Below are 21,367 nucleotides of genomic sequence, written 5' to 3' on the forward strand. Positions count from 1 at the left end.
GCAGTGCCGAATCGCAAAATAGGCCCTGGTCTTTGAGCAGCCAAATCCTCCGGGGCTTAAGTGGTTAAAGCACCCCCACTTCTATTAAATGTTCTATGTTTCAAGAATTTGATCCCATTTAGTGTCATGTAGTATGGAGCACAGTTTAGTTAATTTGGCTTTTTTTAAATGTAGTGTTCCTAATGTTCCTCCATGCCTTCCTTTTCCTATATATAATGGCAAAAACAATTACTCCATGATCACTATTTTCTACGTTATCCATTACTTCCACATCTGCAATGAGTTCTGTGTTGCTTGTAAATAGTGGGTCTAGCATTGCATTATTTCTAGTTGGGGCTTCCACCATTTGACTCATAAAAATGTCCTGCATCACGTTCAAGAAAAAACAAGCCTTAGATGAGTGTGCAGTTCTGTCTGCCCGATCAACTGAAGTCCCCCATGTTTAAAACATTGCCCTGCCTGCCATCTCTAACCGTAAAGGAAGATGTATTGCCTTATAAACCTTAAGATTAAGGGGACTATAGCATACCCCCATGATTAATTTACAATTTGTTTTATCCCTTTTGAAGTCAAACCAGTGTTCTGACATTCCCGTGAAGTCAAAATCCTCATCATGCAGCAGAAGTTTTCTTTTCTTTATTTAAAGCACCTAAATCCCTAAAATCATATTGAAGGATGCTCCATCTTCCTCTAACTTTGTGATTTGTACCAGGCAGCTGCATGACAGCAGCAGAGGCGGCTCTAGGCTTTGTGAGGCCTAAGGCAAAACTTGGACATGAGGCCCCACTCACACCAATAATGGAAAAAAAATATTCAAGTGTTAAAAATGAACTGTATAAACTGCATATATTAAGAGCCTTATATCCTTTGAACTATGAATTCACAGTTTCTAGAATTTTCTCTAACCAATTCTTCTTTAATCAAAGATCATTAAACATCGGGTGTGTATGTATGTGTATATATATATATATATCAACAAAAGTCAAAAACCATGTTTCTACATTTACATGAAAGTCAGCTTACAAAAACCCAGGCAGGACAGAGTTCCCCCTTAGATCAGAGTCTGCAGGATTCCTCCTTACAGTGCAAGGGGACCTTTGATGTAAAGGGGAATGCTGCAGACTTCCTTGAAAGGGGAACTTTGATGTAAGGGGGGGGGGCTCTGTTGACCAAAAATCACCTTATATCAGAGTGCACAGCATTCCCCTTTACATTAGAGTTCCCCTTTACAGGGGCCCTCTCCTTCTCCTCCAGCTATTCAAGGGTCCTCTTCTTCTCCTCAAGCCACCCAGGGGCCTTCTTCTCCTCCACCCACCCAAGGACCCTCTCCTTCTCCCGCAGCCACCCAGGAGTACTATCCTTCTCCTCCAGCCACCCAGGGGCCCTCTCCTTCTCCTCCAGCCACCCAGAGGCACTCTTCTTCTCCCCCAGCCACCAATGGGCCTTCTTCTACTCTACCCACCCAAGGACCCTCTCCTTCTCCCGCAGCCACCCAGGAGCACTATCCTTCTCCTCCAGCCACCCAGGGGCCCTCTCCTTCTCCTCCAGCCACCTAGACGCCCTCTCCTTCTCCTTCAGCCACCCAGGGGCTCTCTCCTTCTCCCCCAGCCACCCATGGGCTTTCGTCTCCTCCACCAACCCAAGGACCCTCTCCTCTCCCAGCCACCAAGGAGCACTCTCCTCCTCATCCAGCCACCCAGTTCCACTGCACATTTACTGCCCCCCCAACTGAAGTGTAAAGACGCATCTCACTGTCTTATGATCATTAGCATTACAAAAATCATCACAGGCAAGTTTCATGCCTTAGACTGGCCCACTTTAGTTCACGACTGACTATATTAAAATATTGTAATTAAAACCTCAGAATATAAGTTTGCAATGGCGCACTGTTCTCTACAGCCTTGTAATTCATTGTATTTTTCAAATCCACCCTGAGAATAGGAAAGTATAAGTATCTTCCTCCTGTAGGGTAGTTAGAATTAGAGTTAGAAGTTGTGTGAGCGCAGCTTAGCTTAGTTAGTAAGAGCCTTAGTTAGTAAGAGCCTGGATTTCCACTTAAATCGCTTGCCGAAAGGTGGCTCTGCTGCGCAGGATCACGTACCTAGTACGTGATCCTGTACTTCTGATTATACATAGAGGGAGCTGATCGGCAGGTACGGCGGACTCTATGTCTGCCGGTGTCCCACAGATGCTTCAGTACAGAGGCAGATTGCCATTCTGTCAGTACAAGAAGGCATGAATCCTGTCATCCATGCCTTCCCCTAGTACAAGCACCTCCCCTACAGTATTAAAACAACAGCTAGGCACACAGTTAATATTTTGATCGCCTCTGATGTTTACTCCTTCCCAGTCAGTGCCATTAGTACAATGAAAGTGCATATTTTTTAGCATTGATCACTGTATTAGTGTCACTGGTCCCCAAAAAGTGTCAAAAGTGTCAGTTAGTGTGTGATTTGTCCGCCGCAATATTGCAGTTCCGCTATAAATCACTGATCGCTGCCATTACTAGTAAAAAAAATTTAAAAAGTAAATAAAAATATCCCATAGTTTGTAGATGCTATAACTTTTGTGCAAACCAATCAATATGCGCTTATTGTAAATTATTTCTGTTTCAATGGTTTTTATTGAGGTTTTCAATACAGAAAAACATATACGAGCTTTAAGAATATTGCATAGATCTGCATCATCATACAAAGAACATTCCGGAAAGAGTATTTTAACATCTGCTGACCTGCACTTCTATTACTGCTCATTACTTGAAGATCTATATCAGAAGAAGAAACAAAAAGATAACATTCCTGTAACATGTAAGTATTAAGAGGTAGCCGTTGGTTTCCCTGTCGCTCCTCCAAGAGCTATATGAGGAGGAGAGAGGGAGGACCATATTATATGGCCATAAGGTCGGTGTCCTCTTTCCCAATTATGGTGGAATTGAACAGTACAACAAACCATAAAGTATACCCCTGAATGGGGTGCCGTACCCACCCCTTCAGTGTTTCGTTCATTACTATGAATTTAGTAACGTTGGTCTCCCTGGCTCTGCAGGGAGAGTATAGAGAAAGGAGTAAGCCAAAAAAGGAAGAAAAAGAAAGGGAGAAGAAAGAGTACCAATAGGAAGAAAGAAAGTGCACTCCATGATGTCAGACAAGTATTTGATCCAGGGTTTCCCAGACTTTATCAAACAAAGCTTGCTTGTCTAGTAAGATTGCTGAGAGGCGTTCATTTACCATAATCCATGACAACTTATTTTTCACCAAGTCAAAAGGGATCGTGGGTGTCCTCCAAAACCTAGCTATTGTCAACCTAGCTGCTGTAAAAATAAGTTTTCCTGTCTCGGTGTCCCTTCAACTGGACCTCCCAGAAGAGCTTACTGTGGTAATTTATTTAGATTCACCTGTGTAAGTGAATAAATAAAACTATAAATACGGATCCTGAAGAGTTTCACTTTTGGACAGGACCACCAAGTATGTATCACAGTGCCTACCATACCACAACCTCGAAAGCAAGAGGAAGCGGCCCCTGCAACATACGCTGCCATTCTCACTGTAACCATGCACCATCTCATCAAGACATTAGAATTTGCTTTGATCAAGGAAGTATTTGTGTACAATTACGAAGCACACTGAGCCATTCTGAACCATTCATCTATTTCGAACGTCTTACTTATGTCTTGTTCCCACTTCGTCATATGAAATAGTTTTTCTGACTTAGCAGTTAAAGCGTTTGTTAACCCAAAAAATACAAATAAAGATCCTCTTCCTTTAAAGCATGTTATACAGCAGCACAGTGCTCGGGCTTTGTAATTTGGTCCCCTGTATCACCTGAAATATCTGTTTGATCCTGCCAGTTTCTGCCCTCCCCCTGTAAACTGACCACTGTTTATCATGGCTGCTGAGCCCTGACACCGTTGCCAGTTTACGTGACTCTGTCAGCCTCAGCTCTCCTGTCTCTCCTCTGTCCTCTCTCTCCCCTCCCCTCCCTGGCTGTCAGCTAGTGACAGTGCCTGCCCCTCCCCTCGTGCTGCTGGAATAACTTTGAAAATCTTATATAATCCTCTGTGTCTCATTATGCTAGGTTCTACTGTCTTTTTGATTTATTAAAACAATGTCATCTATACCTGTTTTCAGAGCACCGATCGGCGCTCATGGGACCGACCGACTCTCTCCTACTCTCCTCCTCTTGTCCCGACTGATGTCAGTGGGGGGTATTTGGGCCCCGTCTGCTGCAGCTGTCAGACTCAGAGAGGAGACAGGCAGCGGGTCATGTGACCGCCGATGGGCGCTCTGAAAACAGGTATAAATAGCATTTTTTCCTAGGTAGAGGAGAGGATTAATTTGCCATTTTGAGGGTAATGAATGATTATTCTTTTGCGTGACCGTGTCCATGTCCAATGTTAGATTAAGGGCACCCAATTTTGAATGATTGATAGAAAGACCTGAGTTAGTTGAAAAGTGGCGCAATGTTTGACATAGGTTTAGGAGAGAGGGGATCGGGGAGGAAAGAAGCTGGAGGATATCGTCAGCAAAAAGAGCACAAAGTTTTAGAGTGCAAAAAAGTGGGTGCACTATAAAGAGTCTGCAGTACTGTCAAGAACTTTGGGCCAAATCTGTAGCCTTTAAGTACATAAAATAGATAGATGTCCCATGACAAGGAGTCAAAAGCCTTGCAAAGGTCTAATGCCAGCAGCACACCCTTCCTGGGCCAGCGATTGTCCCATTTAGACTGTAATGCTGATATTATATCTATTGGTTGTTGGGCCTGATTAGGAGCCTGTCATTTAGGTACAAACCCCACCTGGTCCGGATGATTATATCAAGATAGAAAAGTATTCATGCTGTTTGCTAAGACTTTAGTCATCAATTTAGGATCCACATTGATGAGTGGATATCTGTCCGATTATCTCCTACTCTATTAGCTTTTAGACAATCCCTGAAATCCCTTGTTTCACTTGACCCCCCCCCCCCCTTCTAGATTGTAAGCTCTAACGAGCAGGGCCCTCTAATTCCTCCTGCATTGAATTGTATTGTAACTGTATTGTCTTCCCTCATATTGTAAAACGCTGCGCAAACTGTCAGCGCTATATAAATCCTGTATAATAATAATAATGAGTGAGATCGAACGGTAGTTGACACGGTCCCCATGATCTTTACCAGGTTTAGGGATGACGTGGATAAATGCCCCATTTTCATGTGTAGCCTAAGCAGAGCCTTTTTTAAATCGTTAAAAAAGGAGCATAGATGAGGCACTAGCAATTCAGCGTACTTCCTATAATAATGGCCCGAGAATCCATTAGGGCCAGGTGCCTTTGAAGGATATATATGCTTTATAGCTGCTCTGACTTCCTTCTCAGTGAAGTCTCCCTCCATCAGCTCTATGTGATCCTTTGCCACCTTAGGCAGTAGAATGTCTTTAAAGAACATATCAGCTAAAGCTGCAGGGAAAGCACTCAGGGAGGCATATCATTTAGAATAGAAGTTGAAAATTTTTTGGAAAACCCAATTTGGATTTTGTGTCACTTGCCATCACGCAAGCGTAGCTTTGGGAGAGCTGGTTTGTACAGACAAGGGGTACGTTTTCTAGCCAACAAGGTGGTCGGTTTGTCTCTCATCGTGTAGAATCGGTGTCTAGACCAGCAAAGGTATTTTTCCTCTTTGGTAGTAAGGGTAAGGTTTAGTGTCGTGCGTGCTGCGTCAATTTTGTGCCTCAGATCTATCAGGGGGTTATTCTGTTGTTCCTGCAATATTGCCCACAGGTCATGTTCTTGTTGTTGTAGTGCTTGCGTGTGTGCATATGTTTGGTCCTAGAAGCAAGTTGAATCAACGTGCGCAGATTGTGGCTTTGTGCGCTGCCCAATTGCTGCTTGGGGAAGTGTCTGCAGCTCGATTTTCCATAAAATATTGACGTATGGCCATTTCTACTTTGGGTAAATAGTAGGGTCGTTGAGCAGGGAGGCATTGAGATGCCATGCGGTGGGTTTCGGTTTGGTCAAAGAGATTTGCACGGTGAGTGGTCAGACCATGATGCGGTCAATATTTTAGCTGATTTGATTGAGGGTAGCTGTTGTGACAGGGTGAACACATGGTCTTTTCAAGAATAGGTTTTATGTACCTGTGAATAATATGTGTAGTCTCTAGTAATTGGATGGAAATCTCTCCAGGTGTCTATAAGGTCATAAAAGTGTAATAACTGAGCCGATTTACAGCCCTGTTTAGGGATATGTTTTAAAATAGTTTTATTTGGGTTAAACCTGTCTAGGGCCTTATCCAGGGGCACATTACTGTTTCAACCGATTATAACTTGACCCTTTGCATGTGGGATCAATGTCAGACAGACAGAATGGCAAAGACTTAAAAATTTTTACCTGTCCCACATTAGGGGCATAGTAGGAGACTAAAATTATAGTTTTTTTTATTGGTTTTCCCGACCACAATGATGTATCTCCCTTCTTTATCTTCAATTACCGCATCTGGGGTGAAGGGGATGTTTTAGCAATACAAATCACAACTCCCCCTTTTTCACTGAAACATTGGATAGGTAGCAGGTTGGGAAGCAGGCATGCAGATAAATAGGTGCTGAGGTGCGGGAAAAGTGTGTTTCCTGTAGAAACTCTCCATTTATGAGAGTGTTAGAAAGCCATTACCCGTTTAGTTGGGGAGTTAAAGCTCTGTACATTGTGTGTTAAAACTATAGGCTTGGCTGACTGGGTGCTTAGCATAATGGTTAGACTGTACACTGCACTACTGTTGCTAGAGATTTTAATGAAGTTCATGGAGGTGACACCATTTTGTTACAGATACAGGGAATTGAGAAGGTTGTCACCCCTAGGAGAGGTGGAGACAGTATCAGAATTCTCTGTAAACGTGAGGTTTATTGGATATATTTTTCTCCAAACGAGAAGTCCAGAAGGTTTAAATTTTGAGTGGCATTTGACTCACTTTTATAATTAAAATCTTCAAATTCACTATATTTGAACCTGTGGAGATTAGATGATGATAAAGATAATCTCGTAGTAATTATAAATATGTGTACAAAAATAGTTTTTCATGATATAAATCCCCATGGTCTAATAGTATTACAAGAATATAGTCATATTTTCATCTTTCAAGTGGTGTGTATGTTTCCGAATTTGAGCCATATTTGTTTGTTTTCACATTTATTGAATTTATTTATATATTTCTTTGAATATACATTAAATGTATATATTTTCTTCAGAGTTTGTGTGGTCTTTCATGGAAAAACACATATACTTATTTTGAGTTATATGTTTTATGTTCGTTATTTTTTTAGATTACTTTTGGATACATTTTTTTTGCCTGTTTTCTTGAAGAATGGGCTGAGCAATATGGCTTGCTCTTCATGTGAAGCGGAAACAGCTGATTGAAGCTCTTGGATCCCATCAACTCATGTTTTACACCTGTGTAACCATGTTATATTTTCAATATATATGTGTATGGTGGTTGTGTTCTGTATGGTTCTGACAAAGCACATTTAACGTGTGAAACGGGTCCACCTACCTTCTTCCCTGCTGATATGTCAATTCAATACATTTTTGTATGCATCATCTGGGTGTGCAGGCGTCCTATCCTTTTCCTTTCCAGACTGTACTCGCCTGTTGTCATATTTCATCCTTTCATCTAAGATTCCATTAAACTGAGGGGGAACCTCTAGATCTGAGGAGAAGAGTGCACTTAAGTAAAGAGACAGAAGGATAAAAATAGAGAGTTTGATTAGAGTTGTAGTTCAACACACTGAACACTGAACACACTGAACAGTTCTGTGTATATAAACATAGAACAATTAAACATAATTTCATATAACATAATATAAGTCAATGACCTCTGGGAATCATTGTTCCCATAATACATCGTGGGGTTGTCGCCCTCTGACAAGAAGGGACAAGCTCACCGAAAAGTGGCATGCCTTTATGCCTTTCAGTTTATATAGCAATAAAGGGAGAGGAGTATCCGGTATGCAAAATTAAACAGGTTGCGTATCCCTGCTGGCTTAGGGAAAAGATTAGATATTAGCAAACCGGCCTGGGTAACCTTCACTCATAACACAGTAAATATGCATAGATAAGACACACCCCCACCTGAAGACAGGGTTAAGGTGTCCACATCCCAAATAAAAAAATTCACGAACTTTGTACATTGTAGTAAAAAGAAAAGGAAGGGTTGAGCCCCTAACAACAGTACGAAGGTTCTCTAGACTTCCATCAAGTCTGACTTTCATCTATCTGGATGAACCAGTTCTGAACTTTGGTTCAGAAAATCAGGGGCCTGAATCAGGATCATCCGTAGGCTCCTGTGGCTGGAGAAGGCCTCTTGGATGAAGAATGACCATATAGGTGATATCGGCCAAGCCCTAGCTTGTTGAGAGGAATGAGATAAAGGATCTCTGGAGATCAGTCCCAGATTTAGCAGAATTTCTTTGCATCTTGGAAGTTGGCGAAGGAGTGATTCTTGCCCTTGTGGGTGATGGATAGGTGAAAGGTAAAAGACCAGCGGTATTTTATGTGCCAATTGGTTAGATGCGCCAAAAGTGGTTTCAGTGGTTTTCTCTTCTGGATAGTCAACTGAGAGACATCTGCAAATATTTGGATAGTGTGGCCCAGTAAAGTGATATCTCCCTTCATCCTGGCCTGACATGATTTTTTCCTTGATCCTATAAATGTGCAGTTTTACTATCAAATCTCTAGGGAGGCCATCCGGTCTCAGAGCCATTAAGGCACAATGTACTCTGTAGATTTCTAAGTGATGAGGAGAGATTTCTGGAATCAAGTCCTGCATCAGGGCCTGAACAGTGTCCTCCAGGTCAATGACTGACTCCGGCAGTCCATGTATCCTGAAGTTGTACCGTCTAGATCTGATTTCCAGATCTTCTAGTTTTGCACTAGCTTGTTCAAGTTGCTCTTGTAAGGAAGAAATCATTGTTGCAGTATGGTTAACCCTTTCACCGTACCATTCATCGTGGATTTGATCATGTATAGTCTTTACCTAATGTTGTGAAAATGACCCTTCATCTCCACTGTTATTATCGTGCAAGCTTTGGATAACTCTTGCTGAAGTAATTCTGAGAACCAGGCCAATAGTGCTGTAATCTCCAGGACAAGTAGCAGATGGAGGGAGTTGACATTGTTTCTGCACTGAACTGGACTGGCTCAAAGCTAATTCTGCCAAGTCCACCATTTGTCTGTCCATAAAAGAGGCAGAAGACCTTGCATAGTCTGGACCCTCATCTTGATAAGCAGAGGCAGGAGAAAACTTAGGGAGCTCACCTCTATGCAGCAATGTCATCTATTCCTGAGACTAGGAATAGATTAGGTCAGGTATCTGACTTGCTTGTGGAGCAGCTAAAGGACTCGGAGAGGCTGCTTCAGAGTGAGGGGAAGCAGGGCTGTGTAATGGCTGAGCTGCGTGTCCCATTTCCTTCTGAATGAACGCCATCTTGGGAGAGGAGGCCTGGTGTGCTGCTGGCAATGGGCGCCCTGATCGGGCAGTATTGTTGGAGCATGGCGGGTTTCTTTTGACCAGTCCTGCTGTCCTCTGCTGCAAGATGCGATCCCCAGCCAGGGAAGGTGCTTGTTGTGCCTGGATCACTCATTCTATGCTGGTAGCTCTGTCAGAACATGTCTGTTCCCGAACCTGCATGCATGCGCACATTGGAAATTTTTTTTACCAAAAATATGTATCAGAACACATATTGGCCTTGATTTATAAAGAAATTTGATTTTTTTTTTTTTTTTATTGGATGTGTTTTTTAGCAGAAAAATTTTGTTTTTTTTTCAAACTTATAGGTCTTTATAGAGAAAAAAAAAAAAAACGCAGAAGTGATCAAATGCCAGCAGAAGAAAGCACTATTTGTGGGAAAAAGAAGGGTATACATTTTATTTAGGTACATCATTGCAGTGCCTTATCGCAAAAAATGGCCTGATCATGAAGGGGGGGGGGGGGTAAATTTTACGGGGATCAGCTGGTAAAGACAGCAGAAAATTGTATAAATCTATTTTGTTTTTGCAATGTTTTGCAGAAGGACTATATAGGATTACTATTTTACAGAATTGAATTAAGCTCTATGACAAGTCTATATTACATACAATAAATATTAGTCTTGTCTTTGTGGACATAAGAAATTTGGGCATAAGGTTTTATTCTTTGTAGAATCCCTTAGTTTTTCTTTTCACGTAAGTCTATTAACCAACCAAATAAAGAAAGCATTTATGTATGTTCTCAGCTGCCATTCTATGTGCCTGAGGGTTTGTCCGTTCTTCGGTATCATCTATAGCAGCTGCAATTGCATCTAAATGAGTCAGAGAAAGTATCTTATTGATTATTATAGGTTTAATATTTTTATTACACTACTCTATTCTCTCCAACATTTTCCATGCCTGATTACCACTTTATAGGTCTCTCTATGATTAATAGAAATAAATCTGGCACTGGATAAACATAAATGCCGGTTTGTACATACATAATTGAATTGAGATTAGCTATATTTATCAAGAAACCTTAATATAACATGGCTCATTGATTTAAACAAACATTGATAATAGAAATAATGCTATACATTAGACTGCAGTAAATAGGTTAATGCGGACCTCCTACATGGAATTAGAAATAGTATACATTATTAAAACACCATAGCATAAATTTCAATAATAAATATGATTTAATCAGTTAATAAGCAAAAAGAAAACTTGTGGTTGCCGAATAGCATGGAGACATAAAGAACAACGTGTACACAGCAGACTATTTGCTGTTGGCTAGCCACAAGATGAGATAGATTTCGGAGGCTTTTTTCAGTCAATTCTTGTTTAACATAAACAATAAAACATTGAGGGCCCATTCGCACTTTAGTGACGCCTTGCTGTACATTGGCAGACAATCGGCAAATTAACATCCCCAAAAATGTTCCCCACAATGGAAGGACATAAATTAAAGTCTTGCATTTCCAGTTGCAGCCCCTCTGAAGATCACTCTGATCTCTAGAACAGCTAAAAAGTGCTGAGAAGGGACCGGAAGATTGGAACAGTAACCGCTCTGAGTGGTCCCACGATCAGATGAGAACTGCAAGTAACTATTATTAACTAAATTCTCTTCTATGCACCTAGACAACTTTAAACTTAAGCAGCTGCTGAATAGAAGCTTTAAAAGATAAGTTGACATTAACAAAAAAAAAAAAATTAATGAACTCTCTTTTCAGGTAAAAAAATGTACATTTACTATTTTTTTTTTTTATTAGCAGCCTGAAAATCATTGCACCCATGATCAGAAAATTGCGGGTACCATGCAGGACTCCTACAGACTGTCAGTGTAATCTGTCTGCCCATTGTTTCACACCGATAGGAAGGACAATGAACTACCAGAGCGCTCAACAGTGCCCCGGTAGTTCATTGACAATTACAAGCTGACAGCCACAAATACTGTGGATATTTGTATTTTTCACATTCACAGAAGGATGCAGCTGGGCGGGTGAGCCACAGTTTTCTAAAATTGTGACAGCAAGTGGGGGAGAGAAGATCCCCCACTCACTGTCACAACGGGGGATTTAGAAGGGTGGGGGATGGTGCTTCAGTGACATGGTACAGATTACACCCTGCATATGGGTGAAACATACAGTATAACATGTTACGAAAGGTGGACTTTTCCTTTAACCTCAGTTCTGACTTTGAGCTCTGTTACAGCCTTCTACAAACAAATCTGAACATTGATATTAATGGCTGAACTACTCTAATTGGTTTGTGGGATAATATCATTGTGGAAGGAGAGCCATGGCAGACACATAGGTTGCAGTTGAGTTTGAGGTCTCAGTTCAGTGTGTATGAAGGTTTGAATGTTCCCCATGGATACACAAAAGTACAAAGACGTTGTGGTGTTACTATTAAGCCTAGTACACACAAGCTGAATGTTGGGCGACATGGACCGGTTTCTACTGAATCGGCCCGATGCCGTACAACATTCAGCCTGTGTGTATTGCAGCCCGTCCAACAGAAGCCGGCCGTTCGGGGCATGATCAAAAAAGGTTTGTCAATCAGCTTTGGCTGAGAGCGCTAATTGGAGTTTTCAGGCAGGGGGGCTGTCCCCCTCTTAGAACACAATTGCACAGCAGGGGAGATCACTGTACTAACATTTCATAGTTAGTACAGCCGCTCCTCCTGAGCTGCCAATTTTGTTTGTTCAGCTTTTCTGGGTTGAACGAAAAAAAAAAAAAAAATAGTAGTGTGAACCAGACTTAAGGTTGGCTTTGGTATTGCATAGTAAAACAAGTTGTTTACAGCTTGTTACCACAATGCAAGGTAAACAAACAATCAGCAGCATGTTGCGGTGCTATTCAATTTGAATGGACTCCAATGCATCTTGCTAAAGTACCCCAGTGCACATGCATACATTACAGTGCACCACAAAACACATATACTGCGGCAGGCTGGCTCGGCTACTTGAAACACTGTACCTGTACGGCGGTTCGTGGGAGGGGTCCTGGGGCCAAACACGTGCGCCCCCCATTAGCAGCGGGGATGCCGATCCATGGGTATCACACAGGTGGTATCCCTGTACTCAGGAGAAGTAGCAGAATGTATTTTGGGGTGTCATTTCACATATAGCTATGGCATATTTGAATAATATATGATTTAATTGACAACTTTGTGTAAAAAAAACAAAAACATTTTTGTAATTTTCCCGAAACTTGTGGCAAATTATAAAATATTCCATGAACTCAACATGCCTCTAAGCATATAACTTGGAGTGTCTAATTTCCAAAATGGGGTTATTTGGGGGAGTTTGTGCTATTTTCCCATTTCAGGGCCTCCAAAACTGTGATAGGTAGTGAGGAAGTAAAAAAAGCAATTTACGCCCTTATAAAACCTGAAGGCGGTAATTTGTTTTTGGGGTCCCACACAGCTAGGCTCCCAAAAAGTCTCACACATGTGGCATCCCTGTACTCAGTTGAAGCAGCAGAATGTATTTTGGGGTGTCATTCCCACATATACCCATGGCATGTGTGAGCAATATATCATTTAGCGACACCTTTGTGTAAAAAAGAAAAAAAAATATTTCCCCCAAATTTGTGGCAAAATATGAAATATTCTATAGACTCACCATGCCTCTCAGCAAATAGCTTGGGGTATCTACTTTTCAAAAAGTCATGAAATGCTTGTAGCTTCCAGTATCTTAGGCCATATAGATGATTGGAGCCACTCAGCTCTATAGTCAGCTGACGGAACCACCAGCTGCAGTCTCGTGTTATCCTTTGGGACAGAAGAGCCAGAGGAAACCGTGGAAAGTGGCGAGAGGGGTGGGGAGTCCCCTCCCACTGCTTGTAAAAGCAGCCTAGCGGACAATTATCTGAGAGGATTGCTTTTACATGAAAGCCGACCGCTGGCTGTAAAAAAACAATACCAGAAAGTGTGTGGTATGCCACCATTAGACTTCCCAGCATCCACCCACTTCTAATGATGGGTTCTGGAGCACCAGGATAGTGAAGTACACCAGGACACCCACAAAATAGCCTAATTTGGAAAGCAAACACTCCCAAGCTATTTTCTGAAAGGTAAAGTTAGCCTTTTGAATTTTATTTTAATGCAAATTTGTCAATCAATATGATATTTATGACACACAGCATAGGAACACTTACAATTATAGTACAACCCTAAACACATTCTGCTAAGTTTCCAAACTTGGTTAATTCACAAGTGTGTTTTTTTTTTTTTTTTTTTACAGCATAGCCATATAGAGGGGCCCAAAATCCAGGGAAGCACCTTCAGATGTTCTAGGGGCATACATTTCACATCTAATTTCTGAACTCCCCCTCATATTTTTTTGGAGGCCCTGGAGCACCAAGACAAGGGACACTTTTTGGAGAGTAAACACCCCAAAGTATTTTTTTAAGATGCATGGTAAATCTTTTAAAGACTTATTTTTTTGCCACAAGTTTTTGGAAAACGTGGAGAGAAAATGCAAATGAAAATAACTTTTTTTTTACACAAAGTTGGCAATTTAATGAAATATTTGTCATACAAAACATGGGTACACTCAGAATAATTCCCCAAAATACATTCTGCTACTTCTGTTGAGTATGGCAATACCACATGTGTTAGACTTTTTCACTGTCTAGGCTGATTATATACTGAATATTGTATCCTGTGTATTAAACCAATTGTGTCAAAACCAATACTATAATGGTAACCTCTATATGAGTGGTCAAGAAGTATGATGTAGTGTAGCAGCACCTATAGCTGCCCCCAGGAATGCCATGTTCATTGGTGTCTCACAGGAATGTATTTAGCGGAGTGTGCAGATGGGTCAGTTCAGTTCAGGTTACTGGCATAGACATTGTCAGTAAACAAAGGATCAGTCAATGCAGGTAGAAACATGGTCAATGAACTGACTAGCACAGGGAACAGGCTGGGTAAACACTAGACTGGTGGAATAGTTATTGGAGACACTGTAACTGTAGTGGCAGTTATCAGGGACAATATGGCTGGTGTTGCAGTGATTAGGGACAATATGACTGGTGTAGCAATGATCAGGGACACTAGGACTGATATGGAGGTGATCAGGGACACTGTAACTGGTGTGACAATGATCAGGGACACTGTAATTGATATGAAAGTGATCAGGGATACTGTAACTGGTGTGATGATGATTAGGCACAGTATGATTGGTATGGCAGTAATTAGGGACAAACTGACTGGTGTGACATGAGCAGCGACACTGTAACTGGTGTAACGGTGATTATGGACAATATAACTGGTGTGTCGGTGATCAGGGATATTGTAACTGATGTGACAGTGATCAGGGACACTATAACTGATGTGGCAGTGATGAGGGACACTGTCACTGGTGTGGCAGTGATCAGGGACATTGTCACTGGTGTGGCGGTGATTAGGGACAATATAACTGGTGTGGCGGTGACCAGGGATATTGTAACTGATGTGACAGTGATCAGGGACACTGTAACTGGTGTGGCTGTGATCAGGGACAATATAACTGGTGTGGGAGTGATCAGGGACACTGTAACTGGTGTAGGGGTGATCAGGGACAATATAACTGGTGTGGCAGTGATCAGGGACACTGTAACAGGTGTGGCAGTGATCAGGGACAATATAACTGGTGTGACAGTGATCAAGGACACTGTAACTGGTGTGGTGGTGATCAGGGACAATATAACTGGTGCAACGATGATTACAGACACCGTAAGTGGGTGGCGGTGATTAGGGACTGTCACAGATACCAAGTGCTGCTTTTCTGTGAAGCAGGTGTAACCAGAAATATGTGGACATGTACAGCGATCACCAGGCACAGATATGAGATTAAATAATGTAATTTATTAAGAATAAAGTTAATAACAACAATATAAATGCACCTCTAATATACCAGAACTGCAAAAAAACTATAACCAGAGCCAACTACCTAAACCAAATATAAACAGACAGTAGGATATGGCAGAGAAGGGCAGTCGGTGTCAGAGCCAGGGCCATGAACAGGAGATCAGACAGAGGGTACACAGAAACAGGAGCAAAGAGGCAAGCAGAGGATCAGCCCACTTTGCAGATCAGAGGCATATGGACAGAACATCAAGGCAGGGGAAATTAGCACAGAAAACATTAAATACTCTTTCAGCAATGAGCATCAGGTGATGATGACTGATTAGTATGAGCTTTCGGCTGCTGAAAGACTCCTGCTGGTAGACACCGAAACTGCAACCTATAAGTCTGGGAGCCACAGTGCCACCAGCAGGTGAACCATTTCCTGACAGGGACCCTGTGAGTGGGTGGCAGTGATAAGGGACACTATCTGGTGCGGTGGTTATCAGGAACACCTTGAGTAGATGGGGACTAGGTATTGTCAGTATTCCATTGCACACGTTCCTGAAATGGGCTAAAAAAAAAGGAACGGGTTAAGCATGGCATTACATGCCACAGTGATACCAGAGCAGCCAGCCATTGTACACGATCATCACCACAGCAGTATGTCACCATAGTGATGCTGCACTTTTTATTGCAATGTTCAGGGAATCCAGCCAGATCACAGGACACAGGCTTTGCAATAAAAGTAATGTTTGTTAACTTAACAGCTTTACGGCAGAAGAAAACACAGTAAAACATACATTTCTCACTGACTTGAAGAGTTCAGAACTTCCATTGCAGTTAAACAGTCCCCAACTTTTGGAGGGGGTACCTTCCCCTACCAGTAGGTCTCCAGCCAGGTTACTGACATGCAGCCTTATTGTTGTACTCAAATCCACAGTCTTCAGCCTTATCAATACTCCTCCACCATATCTACACTTGCTGTATTTTTTAACTAATTTCCTGTAGCTGGTGAGTTAACCCTGTTTTTCTCTTACAGGGACCACAGTCCAAACAAAGGGGAAATATAGCATCTTTACAGGACCCAGCCCTGGCGTCCTGTACTATATATATATATATATATATATATATATATAACTATATATATATATATATAGTTAACTTTTTTTATTTATTTTTTTATTTATGCCACCAGAGCAGTGCAGTGTCACTACATTGTACTACTCTGGGGGGCTGTAATCAGGGATTTTTATATTACAATCTGATTGCTTCTTACAGTAATGATCACTGGAATAAGCAATCTGTAACACTCTTCAAAGATTTCATTCATGAAACCTTGCTTACTACTGTGATGCTGTGATTGGTCACAGCTATCACATGATACAGGGCCTGCAACTGGCCCTGGTAATTGCTGTAACAAATCACAGAGATAGTCACAAAAGTAAGCAAGGCATCAAGAATGACAGCCTTGTATTCTTCTGTGACTGTGATCACTGTGATTGGTCACAGCAATTACAAGGTACCAGGGTCGATCACTGCGGCCTGATACCGTGATTGGTTATTATAAAAACCAAAAAGTGCAGCGCTGAAATCAGTATACAATTATATAGCTGAAAAACTCATATAAAGAAAACAAAACAAAAAAGGAGAGGGGATAATGTCCAAATGAATAGTCCCAATATTAAGTGCAGAGATGTGAATCCACGTGCAAAATAACTTTCTTCCAGTGACACCAGGGAAAAGTGTAGGAAGGGGACACCCTTGTGCTCAGGTATAACAAGCAGCTTACCGAAATTCCGTGGCTGCTCAATTTAATGAGACAGCCTCTCCCAGCTAGTAGTAAACCAGTAGGTCAACCGATATCAAGCTCAGGTGCTTCGAAAGACTCCAAAAGCCGAAAGCCGTTTCCGGTGTGTTGTTAAACCGATCACATTAATATGTGGCACACTTGGAACTTCTCATATACTCCATTGAACGTAAAGCCATATGTAGAAAGAAACAGAGGCCCATAGCGTAATCCCGTAAACCAATAGGTAAATTTATTAAAAAAACTACTTACAATTTAAAAGACAAAAACAGGCATGTAGTATGTGCCGGTCATGGATCTAACCGCGGCGTCCCGCAAGTCTCCAGATCAGCATATGGATAAACAGCCGGCTTCGTTGGGGGGCGTGTGGACGTTTATGTCTGGGATCGTGATTGGTTATTGGCTGTGTCCTGTGGAGGACGCGGGCTGTTTATGTGCTTTTGCTGGGCGGGAAGCAGTTAAAGTGTATACAGTAATCCACTGCAACTCACTAAAGAGGTGTGAAAGAGGCCTTAAAGTATACCTTTGTTTTTTTCACAGTATACTGCCACTAGGATAGAATTCTTGATACATCCAGTTGCTTACATGCAGTATAAGGTTATATTCAAAGTACAAATGGTTTACTTTAATCTGGTAGGTTAGTTGAAATATATTTGGGCATTATGGGTTCACTTTGAAGTAGAACTGTGACCAGAGATGTTGGTAAAACACAGCACTTGCATATATATGCTTAAATGACCGAAATTTTTTTTTTTTTTTGTGCAACAAACCATCAAGTGCTAATAGATGAAATGCTCATCGGCAGCCTCTGTTCACCAAGAAAAACTCAGAAACAAATGTAAATATAAATATGACAGCGCTTGCCTGAAATATAAATATGAAAGTGCCCAAGTACTACAATAAACCAATAATAAACAAATACAATATTGTGTGAATAAATGATTCAATATTCCACAACTAAAGGTGCAGTAGTGCTTCAAAAAAGTCCATAAGAGTTCATAAATGTGCTTAAAGATATATAAGGTGCCAAAGTGCTTGAAAAATCATTAGTCGTTGGGGGTTGCTCCACTCCCCTACTGTGTCCCCACTCACCGGAAATATTGGACCCCACGGCTGTTTCAGTCTGGGGTCAAAACAGCTTAGGAATGGTATGGTACACCACTGATCATCCTTGTAGATATAGCACTCAATAAATAAAGGGCTGCCATTGTGAAGTATGTAGAACAATTTATTATTGTACATTCCTCTGGGAATGCCATTCCGACATGCGTTCCACGGAGAATAGGAAGTGACATCAATGGTTTCAGCGTAACCAGAAATACATATATTTTTAACACGTTTGGCCCCATCTTCCAGGATGTCATCAAAGGACAATACTTCTGGAACGCAGGCTAGCTAGGACGTATTTCCGGTTACGCTGAAACCATTGACGTCACTTCCATTCCTCTGTGGCACGCATGTCGGAATGGCGATCCTAGAAGAACTGTACCTCTCACAGGCGCAATTTTGTCTTTGTTCTTGTAAGTATTTCTATTTTTTTGCACAATAATAAATTGTTCTACAAATTTCACGATGGCAGCCCCTTTTGTATGTACAGAATACATATTGGCCTAAATTTATGAAGAAATGTTTACATTTTTTTTATTGGACATGTTTTATAGCAGAAAGTAAAAAATTTTTTTTTATAGCAAAAAATAAATAAATAAAAAAACCTAGTGGTGAATACCACCAAAAGAAGGCTCTATTTGTGGGGAAGAAATGGCACAAATTTCATTTATGTACAGCATTGCATTGTCAAAGTAACACAGTGCTGTATCTCAAAAATGGCCTAGTCGTGAAGGGGGCGGGGGGCTGGGGGTAAACCTTGTGTACTTTAGAAATCCATTAGTGTTACTACATGAAGTCTATGTTTTAAAATAAAATGTAGCTTTTCTCTTTGTCTGAAATCCAATGTAAAAAAAAATCAAAGTTTCTGAGTTAAGCCAAATTAAAAGAGACTGACTGAATTTCAATCCATGCATGGGCACTGTGGTTAAACAGAAGTTGATCTACCGATCGAATTATGTTCATCCAGTCTTGGAAAATTTCCATTCGATCTGCACTGCATGCTATGGCCTGCAGTGCTGATCAGTGTATTCTGACAATGGAGAAGTCTTTCTACTGTCAGAATACAAAGACACATAGGAGAGGATTTCCCCATCTACCTTAAATGTGTGGATGGGGGAATTGGATCAGTTTTTTTCATTCTTAAATCTAGGGAAACACATGAGGAAATATAGATGCTGCACATCCCACATAAAATATCACAAAATAAGATTGAAAGATCCCTGGGGGTTATAAGCAACAAAGAAAGTATATCAAGAAAATATCGATAAAAAAGGTATATTGTATTGTACAAATGTTAAAATCACACACAGATTTTTAAAATATGAGCTCTGGTTACAAACATCCTCAGTTCAGCCTATCTGCCATAACAACAATTATACAATCAGCTATACTTCAATACAGAATGAATGTTACAGTATTGATCAAGCCCTGGGAGATACCCCAATGTATTTCAACCATATGTGTCGTGGTCTTCTTCAGGGGAACTGTATTGTCTCCAACAGATGGAAGACAAGGATCTTGGATATTTTTGAACCCTCTGGTTCCAAACCTTGTCTTTCATCTGTTGGAGACAATACAGTCCCCCTGAAGAAGACCCCGACACATAGGGTCGAAACACGTTGGGGCATCTCCCAGGGCAAATCAATACTGTAACGTTCATTCTGTATACAAGTATAGCTGCCTGTATTATTGTTGTTATGGCTGAATGGAGGATGTTTGCACCAAGAGCTCATATTTTAAAAATCTTTGATTTTAACATTTTTACAATAAAATATACCCTTTTATATCAATATTTTCTTGATATATTTTCTTTGCTGCTTAAAAACCCCTGGGGATCTTCCAATTTTCTTTTGTGATACAGTTTTTTTTCATTCAATCTACAGGTTGAACGAAAATTTATTTAATATCTCATTTATGGCCAGCTTCAGTCTAAAGCAAAGAAATTCAAATTCTCAAATTATATTAACAGCAATAAATGGTAGGGGTGTAACGAGGTATGGAAAGACTGGGGATGCAGTGAAATTATGTGACAGAGCAGATTAGAGAGAAATTTAACATATTGCTCAAATATAATGTTATACATTTTATGCTAGTGTAATGTTTTTTGTCAAGTCTTTGTCAAGACAAATACAGCAACCGTGTGGTTTCTAAACTAAAATTTGCAGTCATAAATTTGATATATGGTAAATTACATAACGATATCTGATGCAATATTTTAGAATAATACCAGTTGTGGTGTATTGAGGATTGTTTTTTTAGAGGTATGACCTTCAAGGTGGTATTGATTCATTAATTAGGAATGTTTTTCCTTAGATATACTCTTTGTTAGGTTTCAGGAAAGAAATTTACACAATTCCACCATCAACATAGACAGTGCTGATAGGGAAATCAGCAATTGTCTTCTCCTGGCGGCGGGGGGAGGGGGGGGGGGGTTGGGAGAAGCCATCCCCCAGGGAGAAGTCAGTGATTATTGCTAGCAGTTATAGCAGCCGCTAGTGATAATCACAAGAGAATCCAACAGGCTGGTTGTACCCATTTTGATTGATTGATCAACTTGGTATATTCCTGCCCAATAACGGTTTGAATCTCCGCTGGTTCCTGCTGAACCAATCAAAATTTGAACCATGTATGGCTGGCCTTAGTGGTGTGGCCTTACATGTCTTTTGTAAAATGTTTTCTGTACTAGTTTATATTGAAGACATTGGGGTTGATTTACTAAAGGCAAATAGACTGTGCACTTTGCAAGTGCAGTTACATTCCTTTTCCCGAGCGATTAATGAATGTGGTGAAGTTCTGCTGTACAAGCAAAGATGCTGCTTTTTTTTCCTGATTGGATTCTCTTCAATGATGCTTTATCATATTCTGTAAGCTCTGGGGAAAATGAGAGTGACTGCACTTGCAAAGTGCACAGTCTATTTACCTTTAGAAAATCAACCCAATTAAGTCTTTACTAATATACAGTATAGCAACTCAAGGGGGTTTCTTTACTTCTTGTACTGATTGATGAGGACACATTAAACACAATAGAGATGACTTAAGTGGTGGACAATTTGTAACAATTCAAGCCAAGCTAAATACACATGATTCCACTTGTGCAATTGTTAATAGTCATTTTGTCTTAAAATAGTCTCAGCATTTATTTCCTT

Source organism: Pelophylax lessonae (assembly GCF_965119305.1).
Source record: "Pelophylax lessonae genome assembly, chromosome: 2".
Classification (NCBI taxonomy): Eukaryota; Metazoa; Chordata; class Amphibia; order Anura; family Ranidae; genus Pelophylax; species Pelophylax lessonae.